Source organism: Protopterus annectens, chromosome 11.part0 (assembly GCF_019279795.1).
Source record: "Protopterus annectens isolate FY-2018-M chromosome 11.part0, PAN1.0, whole genome shotgun sequence".
Lineage (NCBI taxonomy): Eukaryota > Metazoa > Chordata > Ceratodontiformes > Protopteridae > Protopterus > Protopterus annectens.
In genome coordinates, this window is record NC_056745.1 from 223,434,917 (window position 1) to 223,447,450 (window position 12,534).

Sequence of the window (12,534 nt, forward strand, 5' to 3'; positions counted from 1 at the left end):
AGTTTTTCTGTCAGAAATTTCTATTTTTCTTCAACAAAAGCTGTTTTAACAGCTATTCTTGTGTTTTGAGTGAGTTTGGTGGAATTTACTTGTAAATTCTTGTGTTGTGAGTGTTGACTAGGAGTACCTCTTGTGTGTAAAGGCCTTCCCCGGTCTTTTTGATTGTAGGTGACTTCTGTGTTGTTAGGGATCTCGGATCCTTTATATTGTGGATAGTTTATCTTTTTGTTAATATAGGTCAAAAGAGAGAGAATTTCTTAATAATTTACAGTGTTTGTACTGTGTTTTAGACTTTAATTCACCGGAATGTCTCAGGTACCTAGGCCTTCAGGTTTTAAAAAGTGCACCAAGTGCAACTTTAAAATGTCGATCACAGATGACCACTCTCTCTGTGTTTATTGTTTGGGTGCAAAGCATTTGCAGGAGTCCTGCAGCGTGTGTCACGCTTTTTCCTCGAGGGTCCTCCAAGAGAGGAAAAATAAGCTCATATTAAAAGGTCTGGTAAAACCCTCATTCGAAGAAGCTTTAGCATCCTCTCCTTCTCCCGCTAAAAAGAAAAGGGCGTCGGCTCCGACCAGTCCGTCGGATCCGACCGCCAAAAGACATAGGCAGGCTTCTCCTTCGGCTCCAAGGACTTCGGAGCCGAGGGCGGAACGGTCTGCCTCGATGCCACCAGTCTCGACTCCTCTGGCTTCAGAGCCGATGGCTGGGGCATCGAGAGGCGGGTCACATTCGTCGGCTCCACTGGTCTCGGAGCCGACAAGGGTGGCCCGCTCAGACACTTCCTCCTCGGCGCCGAAGTCCTCCTCGGCACCGATGGAAACTAGTGTGGGTATTCCTTCGGCGCCGATAGTCATCGAGTCGCCTCGGAGCCGGTCCCCTAGCCCCTTGGGGCCGTTGGAGAGGCCATCTCGAACCCGTTCAGTATCCTCTAGGTCATCGAGGATGTCAGATTCGGACATAGACAGGGTGCTCCAAAGACTGTTCCAGTCCCCAGTCTTTCAAAAATTTGTTTCGGCTCCGACCCAGTTGGCTTCGGAGCCGATGGCCCATGCCCATGTCATTGCTATTCCTCCTCCGACCGCTTCGGCTCCGTCGGAGCAGGTGCTGTTGGAGCCGGTGGAGATCTTAGGGTCGGCTCCGACCCTTACTCCAACCCCAGCCTTCGGGTCCGAATTTGGTACACGGACTTCTTCGGCTGGACCTGGGGGTGATGTTTCGGGACCTATGCTATCGGTTCCGAGCCTCCCTCTCGGTGCTTCGCTGCGGGACTTCCGTCTGCTATCATGGCTCCGGGGACCGGACACTCCCAGGATTCTGGGGGTCCGGCTTTCAGAGCTATGAGGAGTGCCTTGGCCAAGTCTTCTTCGGCCATCTCTCCGGCTTTACCGGCACCTTCCCTGGGCGTGGAGACTGGGTCTTTGGCAGTTCCCCTGTCCCTAGGCAGCGGAGCCCCTGGGCCTGAGGTTACCCCCATTGGGGGTTCCTCCTCCTGAGGGTTCTTCGAGTTGTCTTCAGAGGAACCCCAAGGAAGAGATCGTGCAAGAGGAAGCACATGGACTCCCCGAGTCTATTACTTCGGACACTGATCTTGATGTTGCGGAGGGGTCCCGGTAGTCGTCCTCGGATGATGTCTCATTTGCAGACATCTTAGAGATCCTCAAACAACGAGGCGGCTGGATATCCAAACCCCCCTCTGCTGATGAGTCAGTGCTCCTCAAGGCCTTCGGGGCTCAGCCCTCCGCCTCCTGGGTGTCTCCGCCCTTTGACGAGCTCCTGAATTTAGTTTGTCGGAGGGCGTGGGAACATCCAGATACCGTGGAACCAGTCCCTTCTCGTCCTAACAAATTTTTGTCTGCCCCACCCGAGAAGGAGTTCCTCACTAAAGGCGTGGCTGTAGATGCCATGGTGGTGGCATCTGCTACACAACAGGACGTGGCAGAGGCTTCAACGTCCGTCCATCCTCCTAATAAGGAGTCTAGGAGCATGGACCGCACGGAAGCGCACCCTGACTTCAGCGGCCTTTACTTTAAGGTCCCTGAATTATTTGGCACATTTTACCAGGTTACAGAGGGATCTGGTCAAGGAGCTGTCAGATTCCCTCTCGGGTAACCTACCTGAGCAGCTAGCCCAGTCGGTTAGCTCTCAGTTGGCTATCCTTACTTCAATTTCTAACTCGTCCATGAGGCTCATTTCATATGCGCGAAGGGGGTAGAGCGGCAGGCACAGGCGTGGCTCACGGAGACAAGCCTGGCTCCTTGTGTCATTTTGTGGAGGCCTTCAAGTCTTCCTTCGCCGACGCTTCCTTTGATGGGTCCTCTTTGTTTGGACCTAAGGTTAAAGACACTCTTACCCGCTGTGAGCAAGAGGGAAAAACTTTATCTGCCGTAGGTGCACGTTATTCCACTCCCTTTCGGCCTTATCCCAAGGCTAAAGGAGGAGGGAAGATGTGGTTCCGTAAATCACGTAAGTTTTTTCCTCAACAGCAGGAAGATTCCCCTTCCAGAGGCAGAGGACGGGGAAATTTTTCTGGGAGACGCCGTCCCAGAGGCGGCAGAGGCCCCGCAATTCTGGAGACCGCGAGTCCTTTCGTGGCTCTTCAGCCTCCCACACCTCATGAGGGATTGCCCGGCTGTGCTGCTCCGGAGCCAGTCGGGTGCCGTGGTGCCAAGCACCTAAAAGCCTGGGAGTCAATCACTCAGGACAGATGGGTGCTTCGGATCATTGCCGGAGGTTACACCATCCCCTTCACACACTCACCCCCACCGTCCAAAAAAATCCCGGACCCACCACCCAGTCAAAGGGAAATTGCAGCCGCAGAAGCTTTAAAGCTGCTAGAAAAAGGAGTCATCCAACCGGTCCCCACAGACCAGATCGTATCCGGAAATTACTCGAGGTTCTTTTTAGTGCCAAAAAAGACAGGGGACCTGAGACCAATATTGGATCTCAGCAGACTAAACCAATCCGTCACGAAATCCAAATTCCGAATGGTCACGTTACAATCCATTCTCCCATTGTTGGAGAAGGATGTTTGGATGTGCTCCATAGACCTCAAGGACGCCAATTATCACATACCGATACATCAGGCGTCCAGGAGGTATCTGCGCTTCAGCCTGGGAGACAGTCATTTCCAATTTTGTGCACTGCCCTTTGGTCTCACCACAGCCCCCAGGGTGTTCACCAAGTGTTTGGCAGTAGTGACTGCTCACCTGAGGAGTCTTGGATTCCAAGTGTTTCCCTATCTGGACGACTGGCTCCTGACTGCCACCACCAGGCATCTACTAATGGACAACCTCAAAGCCACCATCTCCTGGGTGCTACCCTGGGAATTACATTCAATTGGTCAAAGTCTGTCTTGCTGCCCTCTCAGCGCATAAGGTTCATAGGAGCAGAGATAGACTCAAAATTGATGCTGTTTTCTTCCTACCGAAAGGATCCAAACTTTACAATGCCAAGTTCAAGCCCTGATTTCAAGATCCAAGGCCCCAGCCAGGATGGTCCTACAAGTTTTAGGTTCGATGTCTGCCACGGTTCTTCTAGTTCCTCTGGCAAGATTGCACATGAGGATTCTTCAGTGGCTATTGTCGACTCAATGGTCCTTTCAGGATCTTCCCCTCAATCACCCCATTATGATTACAGAAACATGCAAACGGGACCTTCGCTGGTGGCTTCAGACATCCAATCTAAATCAAGGAAGTCCTTTTGTTATTCCCTCTCCAGTGGTCACCCTGACGACAGATGCCTCCCAGACAGGGTGGGGGGTCATTATCTGGGCAGGTTAGTTCAGGGCTCCTGGCTTCCAGACGAAACTTTTCTCCACATCAATGTATTGGAGATGAGGGCTGTACTTCTGTCCCTACAGGCCTTACACAAGTTTCTCCCTCAGGGCATAATCGCCATCCACACAGACAACATGTCGGTGGTCTGGTATCTAAACAAACAAGGAGGGACCAGATCTTACCCCCTTTGCAGAGAGGCCATGAGGGTGTGGGAATGGGCTGTAGCTACCAGCCGTTTCTTGGTAGCGACCCACATTCCGGGGAAATCAAATATATTGGCAGACAGATTAAGCAGGACAATTCTCTCTCCTCACGAGTGGTCCCTAAACGAAACAGTAGCAGCTCAGGTTTTCAGGAGATGGGGGAAGCCGTGCTGCGACCTATTTGCAACACCACTAAACACAAAGTGCAAAAGGTTCTTCTCCTTGACTCCACATCAGGGGGAAGCAGCTATGGATGCTCTAGCACAACCTTGGCCAACAGGGCTACTTTATGCCTTTCCTCCGATTCCACTTCTCTCCAAAGTCATTCAAAAAGCTTCTCAATTGGGGTCCACAATGATACTGATTGCTCCGTACTGGCCTCGTCAGGTATGGTTTCCTACCTGAAGAAACATGCGGTGGACGATCCTTGGACTTTAGATCTAACTCCGGATCTGCTAATTCATCAGTCGGGACGACAACATCAGTCCCTTCACTCCTTGAAGTTGACAGCTTGGCTCCTCCACTTCCGACTTTAGTCAGAAGTCACACATTAGACCCGGAAGTTATTCACATTTTATCTTCGTCCCACAAACCCACCACTAAGAAATTGTACCTCAGTAAGTGGAAGAGGTTTGCTATCTGGGCTCAACTCAGGGGCTTAGACCCTATCACTGCTCCAATCCCAGAGGTTTTGAAATTCTTGACATCCCTGTTTAATCAAGGATCTTCTGTCTCTACTATTAAAGTCCAACTAGCGGCTATCTCTAAATTCCACGAATCCATGGATCCTCCATTGATGAGCAGCAGACTATGCAAAACTTTCATTAAAGGTGCGGGCCTGTTAAGACCCCCAGTTTTTCATCCTGCGCCTCCGTGGGATCTTGATTTGGTGCTTCGTGCATTAACATCTTCCCCTTTCGAACCAGCTGCTACATGTGAGTTAAAATATCTGTCTTGGAAAACGGCCTTCTTAGTTGCAATTACTTCTGCAAGAAGAGTTTCAGAGCTTCAAGCCCTGTCTATCAAACCACCGTACTTGATTTTTCACAAGGATAGAGTATCACTTAGGCCTAATCCATCCTTTGTCCCAAAGGTCTGTTCTAATTTCTGTCTCCAACAATCCCTAGAGCTACCAGTTTTCTTTCCAAAATTCTCCAATGAAGCAGAATACACTCTCCATAAATTGGATGTTCACAGGCAATTGCGCTTCTATTTAGACAGGACTCAGCAAATTCATAAGTCAGACCAATTGTTTGTGTCCTTCTCAGACAATAAATTGGGCAAAACCATCACAAAACCTACTATCTCCAAATGGATTAGAGATTGTATAACTCAGGCTTATTCTTCTTCGAATAAGCAACTCACAACATCTATCAAAGCTCACTCTACCAGAGCTATGGCGACCTCTATAGCTTTTCATTCCAAGCTCGCTATCTCGGAGATTTGTGCTGCGGCTACTTGGTCCAATCCGCACACTTTCATTTCCCACTATAAATTGGATGTGGCATCTAAAGGGCGAGCATCATTTGGTTCCACGGTACTCAGGAGTGTTTTCCAGTGAGCCACCCAGGATTCAGGTGCTAGGGACGCTGTCCCATCAGTCAGAATGTAGGCGAGATAGGATCACATAACATCTTTTAGTTATGTACTCACCATAACTTCAGATGTTTGGGATCCATCTCGCCTACATTCCTAATACCCACCCTCCTTCCCCCTGCCTTGGAGATCAGAAGAGATTGAACGGTTTTAAGTTCTACTGTTTTTATCTTGTTTCATCTGACGATGTTATATAATCAGAGCGTGCATGTGTGCATGTATGCGGACAAACTAGATCTGGGGGACTGGTAGTGGTGCATCCTGGGATATAATAAGCTCAGCCAATAAGAGACTTCGCTCTTTGGCATAAGCGTGCCGAGTCGGAGCCGAGGGATCGGCTCCGAACCCATCAGTCAGAATGTAGGCGAGATGGATCCCAAACATCTGAAGTTATGGTGAGTACATAACTAAAAGTTAGCTCTGTTTCACCATCTTGTAGTTGTGAAGTAATTACTGTGCACTGCTTTTGCTAATAGTGAGCTGTAAAGTTGACGCAAAACAAGTTTGGAGCATGGCTCTGGTGTTGGACTGCTTATTGGTCATTACTGTGCTTGAGATTTGACATTTAGGACTGTATGAAAACTCCAAAAAAGACTGAAAACCTTTAAAACTGGAAGCAATAGGAGTCAGCAGCACGAATTAATTATTAAAACTGTTTAATATAAGCGCTTTTGGCTCGGACTATTCCAAGCCTTTGTCTGAAGAAGGCTTGGAATAGTCCGAGCCGAAAGCGCTTATATTAAACAGTTTTAATAATTAATTCGTGCTGCAGACTCCTATTTAGGACTGTATGGGCAGCATGGAGGAGTGGTTTTATGTCATATTGTATACCAGCATTCTATATGTTCCATGCTAGAATCTTGCATGTGCCTGCAATTTTTGTGTAAGGCACTGCTTTAGATGCTTGGTTTTACCTGTTTGACAGAGAGAAAGTTGAAATGGAAGTTGGAAAGGAAAACCTTGCAGAATGTTGCTAATGAACTAAGATGATGAACAGTTACGGTTGAATTTGAGACACATGACTGTAGCTTGATTGTGGCATTCCTATAGTATGGAGTTTAAATGTAAGACAACTGTTTTTGACTTTGCTTCTGAGGGAATAAGTGCACACAGGATCCATTGGCGGCTGTTAGTGATTCTTCGGAGCTAGTGTAAACTCTCTGGCTTTCCTAAAGCCTGGACTTGGATATAATGGCTGTGCAGGATGGTTTATGATTTCTAGGCAATATTTACTTGTTTTCAGATTGGTGGATAAAATTGTAAACAGAATGCCTTTCTATGGATTTACACAATTTGTTCAGAGTTAACACTGAATATCATTTGAGCCTTATCTTAATGTTGCCAATATAACCACTTAATTTAAAATGCAGTAACATCAGAGTTTTCATTTCAATGCTGTTTACATAAGCCTTATGTATTAAAGAAATGCTGACCATGTTATTATTTAAATTGTGTAACATCATAAGTATGTGTATGTGGCATATACTGATAAGAATCTCAAGTGTGTCTTGGGAATGCCCTGGTGATGTAAAGAAGATGGAGCTTGTGTCTGTGATGTTTAAGAAGCATATGATCTGAAGTAGGAGATTCATTTGTCTGCAACCTGTGGGTTATGGATCCGATATCGGATCCGAACCGGCATGGTTTACCAGCTATGGATCCAAGCTCTCAGCTCCTCCCCTCACCCATAATGCCCTGCTCTCCCCTCATGACCTCAGATCTCGTTTGCCGCGCTGGTGACCAGATTTGTGTTCCTAAGCTCTTCAGCTAAGTGCAGTTTTTTTCAGTGTTTAAAGTGCTAATTTTTGTATTTTTGTGTGAAAGTTGTGTGGAAGTTTAGGTTTTCCTTTTTCTTACTTATACTTTTAGTGTTTTAAAATTTATTTTTCTTATCCCTCCCCTCGCTGGTAGCGTAGTGTGTGTTTGGGGCCTGTGTGTGGTTTAGTTACTTTACTTTAACTTTAGTTTAAGTAACCTCTTGGTATTTGGGATGTCTGAACAACCCAAAGCTGTGTTCTCCAAGTGCTCCGAGTGTGGCCATAAGCTTTCCCCGGCTGATGGCCACACTCGGTGTGTTAGATGCCTTGGGGTTGAACACCTCACTTCTGGATGTTCCATTTGTGCAGGGTTCAACCCCAGGGCATTGAAGGAGCGGAGGTCCAAGCTTGTCTTGGCGGGTCTTTTGCCACCGGACTCGGCTCCCGCCTCCGCTCCTTCGGGTAACCGTTTCTGCGGTTGTCTCCTCTCCGGCTCCCCCTCCTCCTCCTGGGACTCAACCTCCCTGTAGTGGTTCGGAGGAGAGAGAAGCTAGAAAGAAGGACCGGAGGGAGAAGCACCATAAGCGGTGGGCCGAGACCTCTGTTTCGGCCCCGCCAGCCAAGCGGGCTTCTCCTCCGGCCTCCTTGTCTGTTGGCTCTCCCCCTCCTCGGCTCCGGTCTCCTGTGTGTTTTTCACCAGGACCTGAGGAGGAGGAGATCCGATCTCCGTCGAGGCTATCGAGGAGGCACTCAAGGCCTACCTCGGTAGCCTCGTCGAGATCAACTTATAGCCTGTCAGACGCTGATCTGGACCGGATGATGAGAAGGTTCATCCAGGCCCAGATGCAGATGGGAGTGCTCTTGCCTCCCCCCCCCTCTGGGGGGGAGCTCGACCCCTTTTTTCAAGCCAATTGCTCCTTCTCCGACCCGCTACCCGGGTTCGGAGCAGTTGGAGCCGAGCAGCTTCGGAGCCAGGGGTGGGTCGGCTCCAATAGTACTTGGTACTTCGGATCCGACCCTGCCCTCGAGTGCTTCGGATCCGACCTCTGGGAGCCTGGATCCGAGCCTCGGATCCGGGGGGATCAGTGCTCCTTTGGCGCCGTCTGTGTCGGAGCGCACTGTCCCTTCGGATCCGAGCGCTTCGGCGCCAGCTCCGATCCACTCCTCGGATCCGAGGGGGAGCCGATTGTCGGATCCTTTGGTCGAGGTCGGCTCTCCTTCGGCTTTTGATGTAGTGGAGAGGGCCCTGTTGAGGGTCTCCGGACCCCTGGCACTTGCTTCGGCTCCGTCCCACGCTCCCTCTGCACTGGGTCAGGCTTCCACCGTCCGGCCCTTGGGACAGCCCGCTCCTTTGCCCCAAGCTGTTCCCCTGGAACAGGTTACTGTTTGCGAGGAGTCCTCTGACAGCCCCCCGGAGGATGCTCCCCGCAAACATACGTGCAAAAGGAGGCACATTGACTCCCCCCGAGTCTCTCACAGAAGACACGGATTTGGAGGAAGGGGAAGGCTCCCCACGGTCACCCCCCGAGGATGTCTCATTTGGAGACATCATGGAAATGCTCCGCATAAGGGGGGGGTGGTCGGCCCCCAAGTCTTCCTCGGACGAGTCCGTGTTCTTGGAGGCATTTGAAGCAGGCCCGTCTACCTCTTGGGTGTCCCCTCCTGCCGACCCCCTGGTGGACCTCATTACCACCAGGGCGTGGAAGGAACCGGACACCGTGGAGCCAATCCCTAAAAGGCCTGACCGTATTCTCAGTCCCCCGGCTGACCGTGCCCATTGGAGTAAGGGGCCTCCGGTAGATGCCATGTTGACGGCGGCGGCCACCAAGAGGGAACTTGCTCAGGAGAGTCCCTCAGTCCATCCCCCGAGCAAGGAGTCTCGGATGAGGGACCGCTTGGGGAAGCGGATGTTTAGTTCAGCGACCTTCTCTGTGAGGGCGCTGAACTACCTGGCACACGTGATTAGGATGCAGCGCGATCTTATTAAAGAATACGCTGCATCCCCCCCAGAGTCCATGTCGGAGGAGGACAAAGTGCTGCACTCCACCCGCATGGCCACTCTTAGGTCCGTCACCAATACCTCTATGCGGCTACTGTCCCTTGCTACGGAAGGTGCCGCTAGAGCCGCAGGGGCAGGCCTAGTTACTAGACGTCAGGCCTGGCTCCGTCATTGCGATTTCTCAGAGCCCTTCAAGGCGTCATTCGCGAATGCCCCCTTCGATGGTTCTGCCCTCTTTGGCAAAACTGTTCGCGACACTTTGACCCAGAGCGAGAAGGACGGGAAGACGCTGTCTGCCGTCGGAATCCGCTTCTCTGCACCCCAGAGGCCCTATTCTAGGAACCAAAAGGGACAGAAGAAGATGTGGTTCCGGAAGTCGCAGCAATCTCAGCCTGCTCCGGACAACCAGTCCTTCCGTGGCAGAGGAGGACAGGGAGGACGCCGCCCTAGGGCCAGAGGGGCTCCCAGGAACTTCGGGTCCAGAGAACCCTTCTCTGAACGGCCCGCGCAGCCCTGAGGGTTGCCCGGCTGCTCCACTCTGGAGGCAGTCGGGGCGTTCGGAGCACCTAGCGGCATGGGAGTCCATAACATCAGACCGCTGGGTCCTCCAGATCATATCCAGAGGATACCGTATACCCTTTCTTCACTTGCCAAAATTGAAGTCCCTCCCTGACGTTCCACCCGGTCAATGGGAGGCCGCTTTGGCAGAAATTGGCCATCTGCTAAAGAAAAGAGCCATCCAGCCCGTCCCCCCAGACCAGATCGGATCAGGGTTCTACTCCAGGTTCTTTTTAGTGCCAAAAAGGACGGGGGATCTAAGACCAATTTTAGACCTTTCACTCTTGAACCTGGCAGTTCCCAAGGAGAAGTTCAGAATGGTCACGTTGCAGTCTATTCTCCCCCTTCTGGGAGAAAATCACTGGATGTGCTCCATAGACCTCAAGGATGCGTACTACCACATTCTAATGGACAGGCGCTCCAGGAGGTTTCTCTGCTTCCGGCTGGGAGCCAGTCACTACCAATTCTGGGTCCTTCCCTTTGGTCTCACCACAGCCCCCAGGGTGTTCACCAAAGTATTAGCAGTGGTAGCGGCCCACCTGAGGCTTCAGGGAGTACAGGTCTTTCCCTACCTGAACGACTGGCTTCTCACTGCCCCAACAAGGCATCTACTACTATTGGCGCGAGACTCCTTTCTCCATCTTGCTCCCCGTCTGGGCATCACAATAAACACAAAAAAATCCAACCTAGCACCCACGCAGCTCATAGATTTTATAGGTGCCAGGTTAGACACAAGGAGATTAAAAGCCTTCCTCACTGCGGACAGAGTTCAAAATCTGCAATTCCAGGTGCGGGCCATTCTCCAATCAAGCTCAGTTCCGGCGGAGTTGGTCCTGAGGGCCCTAGGGTCCATGGCTGTAGCAATAGCGCTTCTTCCTCTCGCCAGGTTCAATATGCGCATCCTTCAATGGACACTCCTAGTTCAGTGGTCGTATCTTGCTCTTCCTATGCATCATCCCATTGCGATCAGCAAGGCTTGCAAGCGGTCCCTCCTGTGGTGGCTACACTCTCCAGATCTCCACGGAGGCCGCCCATTTTGTGCTTCTCCCCCTCTCGCCACGGTGACCACAGACGCCTCCCGCCTCGGGTGGGGGGGGCATTTTGCAGGCCGGACCGTCCAAGGCACGTGGAACGATTCAGAGACCTTACTGCATATCAACGTTCTAGAGATGAGAGCAGTGTTCTTAGCGTTGCTAGCACTTCAGGCCTTTCTTCCCTTGGGAACAATTGCGATTCAATCGGACAACATATCGGTTGTTTGGTATATCAACAAGCAAGGAGAAACCAGGTCTTACCCGCTTTGTCGAGAAGCCATGAGAGTGTGGGAATGGGCAATCTCCACCAACCGCTTTCTCATAGCAACGCATATTCCGGGTCGGTCCAACATCCTGGCGGACAAACTTAGTCGCACCATTCTCACCCCTTACGAGTGGTCTCTCAATACTCAGGTAGCGGAATGCATTTTCGCACGGTGGGGAACTCCTTGTTGCGATCTTTTTGCCTCTCCCTCAAACACCAAGTGCGACAGTTTTTTCGCTCTGATACCTCCTCCCGGAGGTTCCCCAAGAGACGCTCTGGTGCATGCTTGGCCACCCGGTCTTCTTTATGCTTATCCCCCCTTGCCTCTGATGCTCCAAGTTCTTCAGAAAGCCTCTCGGTTGGGGTGCAGAATGATTCTCATTGCTCCATTTTGGCCTCGACAGATCTGGTTCCCCTTCCTAAGGTCTCACTCAGTGAATCCTCCTTGGATTCTAGATCCCATTCCGGATCTGATATCTCATCCATCCCACTTATCTCCTCCGAACCTGGACAGCCTGAAGCTGAGCGCTTGGCTGCTCCAGTTCCACTCTTGATCAGGACTCCCGGTATTTCGTCCCCTGTTAAGGCCATCCTGGTGGCAGCTCATAAGCCATCCACTAGGAAAGTCTACCGCAGCAAGTGGAAACGGTTCTCTTTGTGGGCGGAGCGGCAAGGCCTAAACCCCTTCACAGTTCCTCTCCCTTTGGTGCTTGATTTTCTAACCACTCTTTTTAATGATGGTGCCAGCAGTTCCACGGTCAAAGTACAACTTGCAATTTCTCATTATCACATTGGTCATGACTCCAATCCACTGATGTCGCCAAGTTATGTAAGATTTTCCTTAAAGGTACTTTTCTTCTCAGGCTCCCTGTAAAGCAAGCGGTTCCTCCTTGGGACCTTTCCTTAGTTCTCCAGGCCTTGACCGCCTCTTCGAACCGCGGCTACGGTAGATCTGAAATTCTTATCTTTCAAGACCGCCTTCTTAGTAGCCATTACTTGCCAAGAGAGTCTCAGAGCTTCAAGCATTATCAGCTAAACCTCCTTACTTTGTCTTTCATCCGGACCGTGTTTACCTCAGGACCAACCCGTCCTTTCTTCCTAAGGTAGCTTCTGAAGCAAACATTAATCAATCCATTAACCTCCCTGTCTTCTTTCCGAAATATGAAAACAAAGGTGAATACAAGCTTCATTCCTTAGATGTTCACAGGCAACTTAGATTTTATCTAAACAGGACGGCTGGTCATAGGCAATCCGACCAGTTGTTCATTTCCTTTGCTAAATTTAATTTGGGCAAACCAATTTCTAAAGTCACATTATCTCGCTGGATTTCACAATGTATCTTA

The 12,534-nt window shown here is 50.5% G+C and overlaps 1 protein-coding gene across 3 annotated transcripts in view; it reads left to right on the forward strand.

Annotated features, from left to right (window-relative positions):
• Window positions 1-12,534, forward strand: part of LOC122815283 (centrosomal protein of 83 kDa-like) — a 1,332,042-nt gene that overhangs the window by 155,486 nt on the left and 1,164,022 nt on the right. The gene's annotated exons all lie outside the window — the stretch shown is intronic.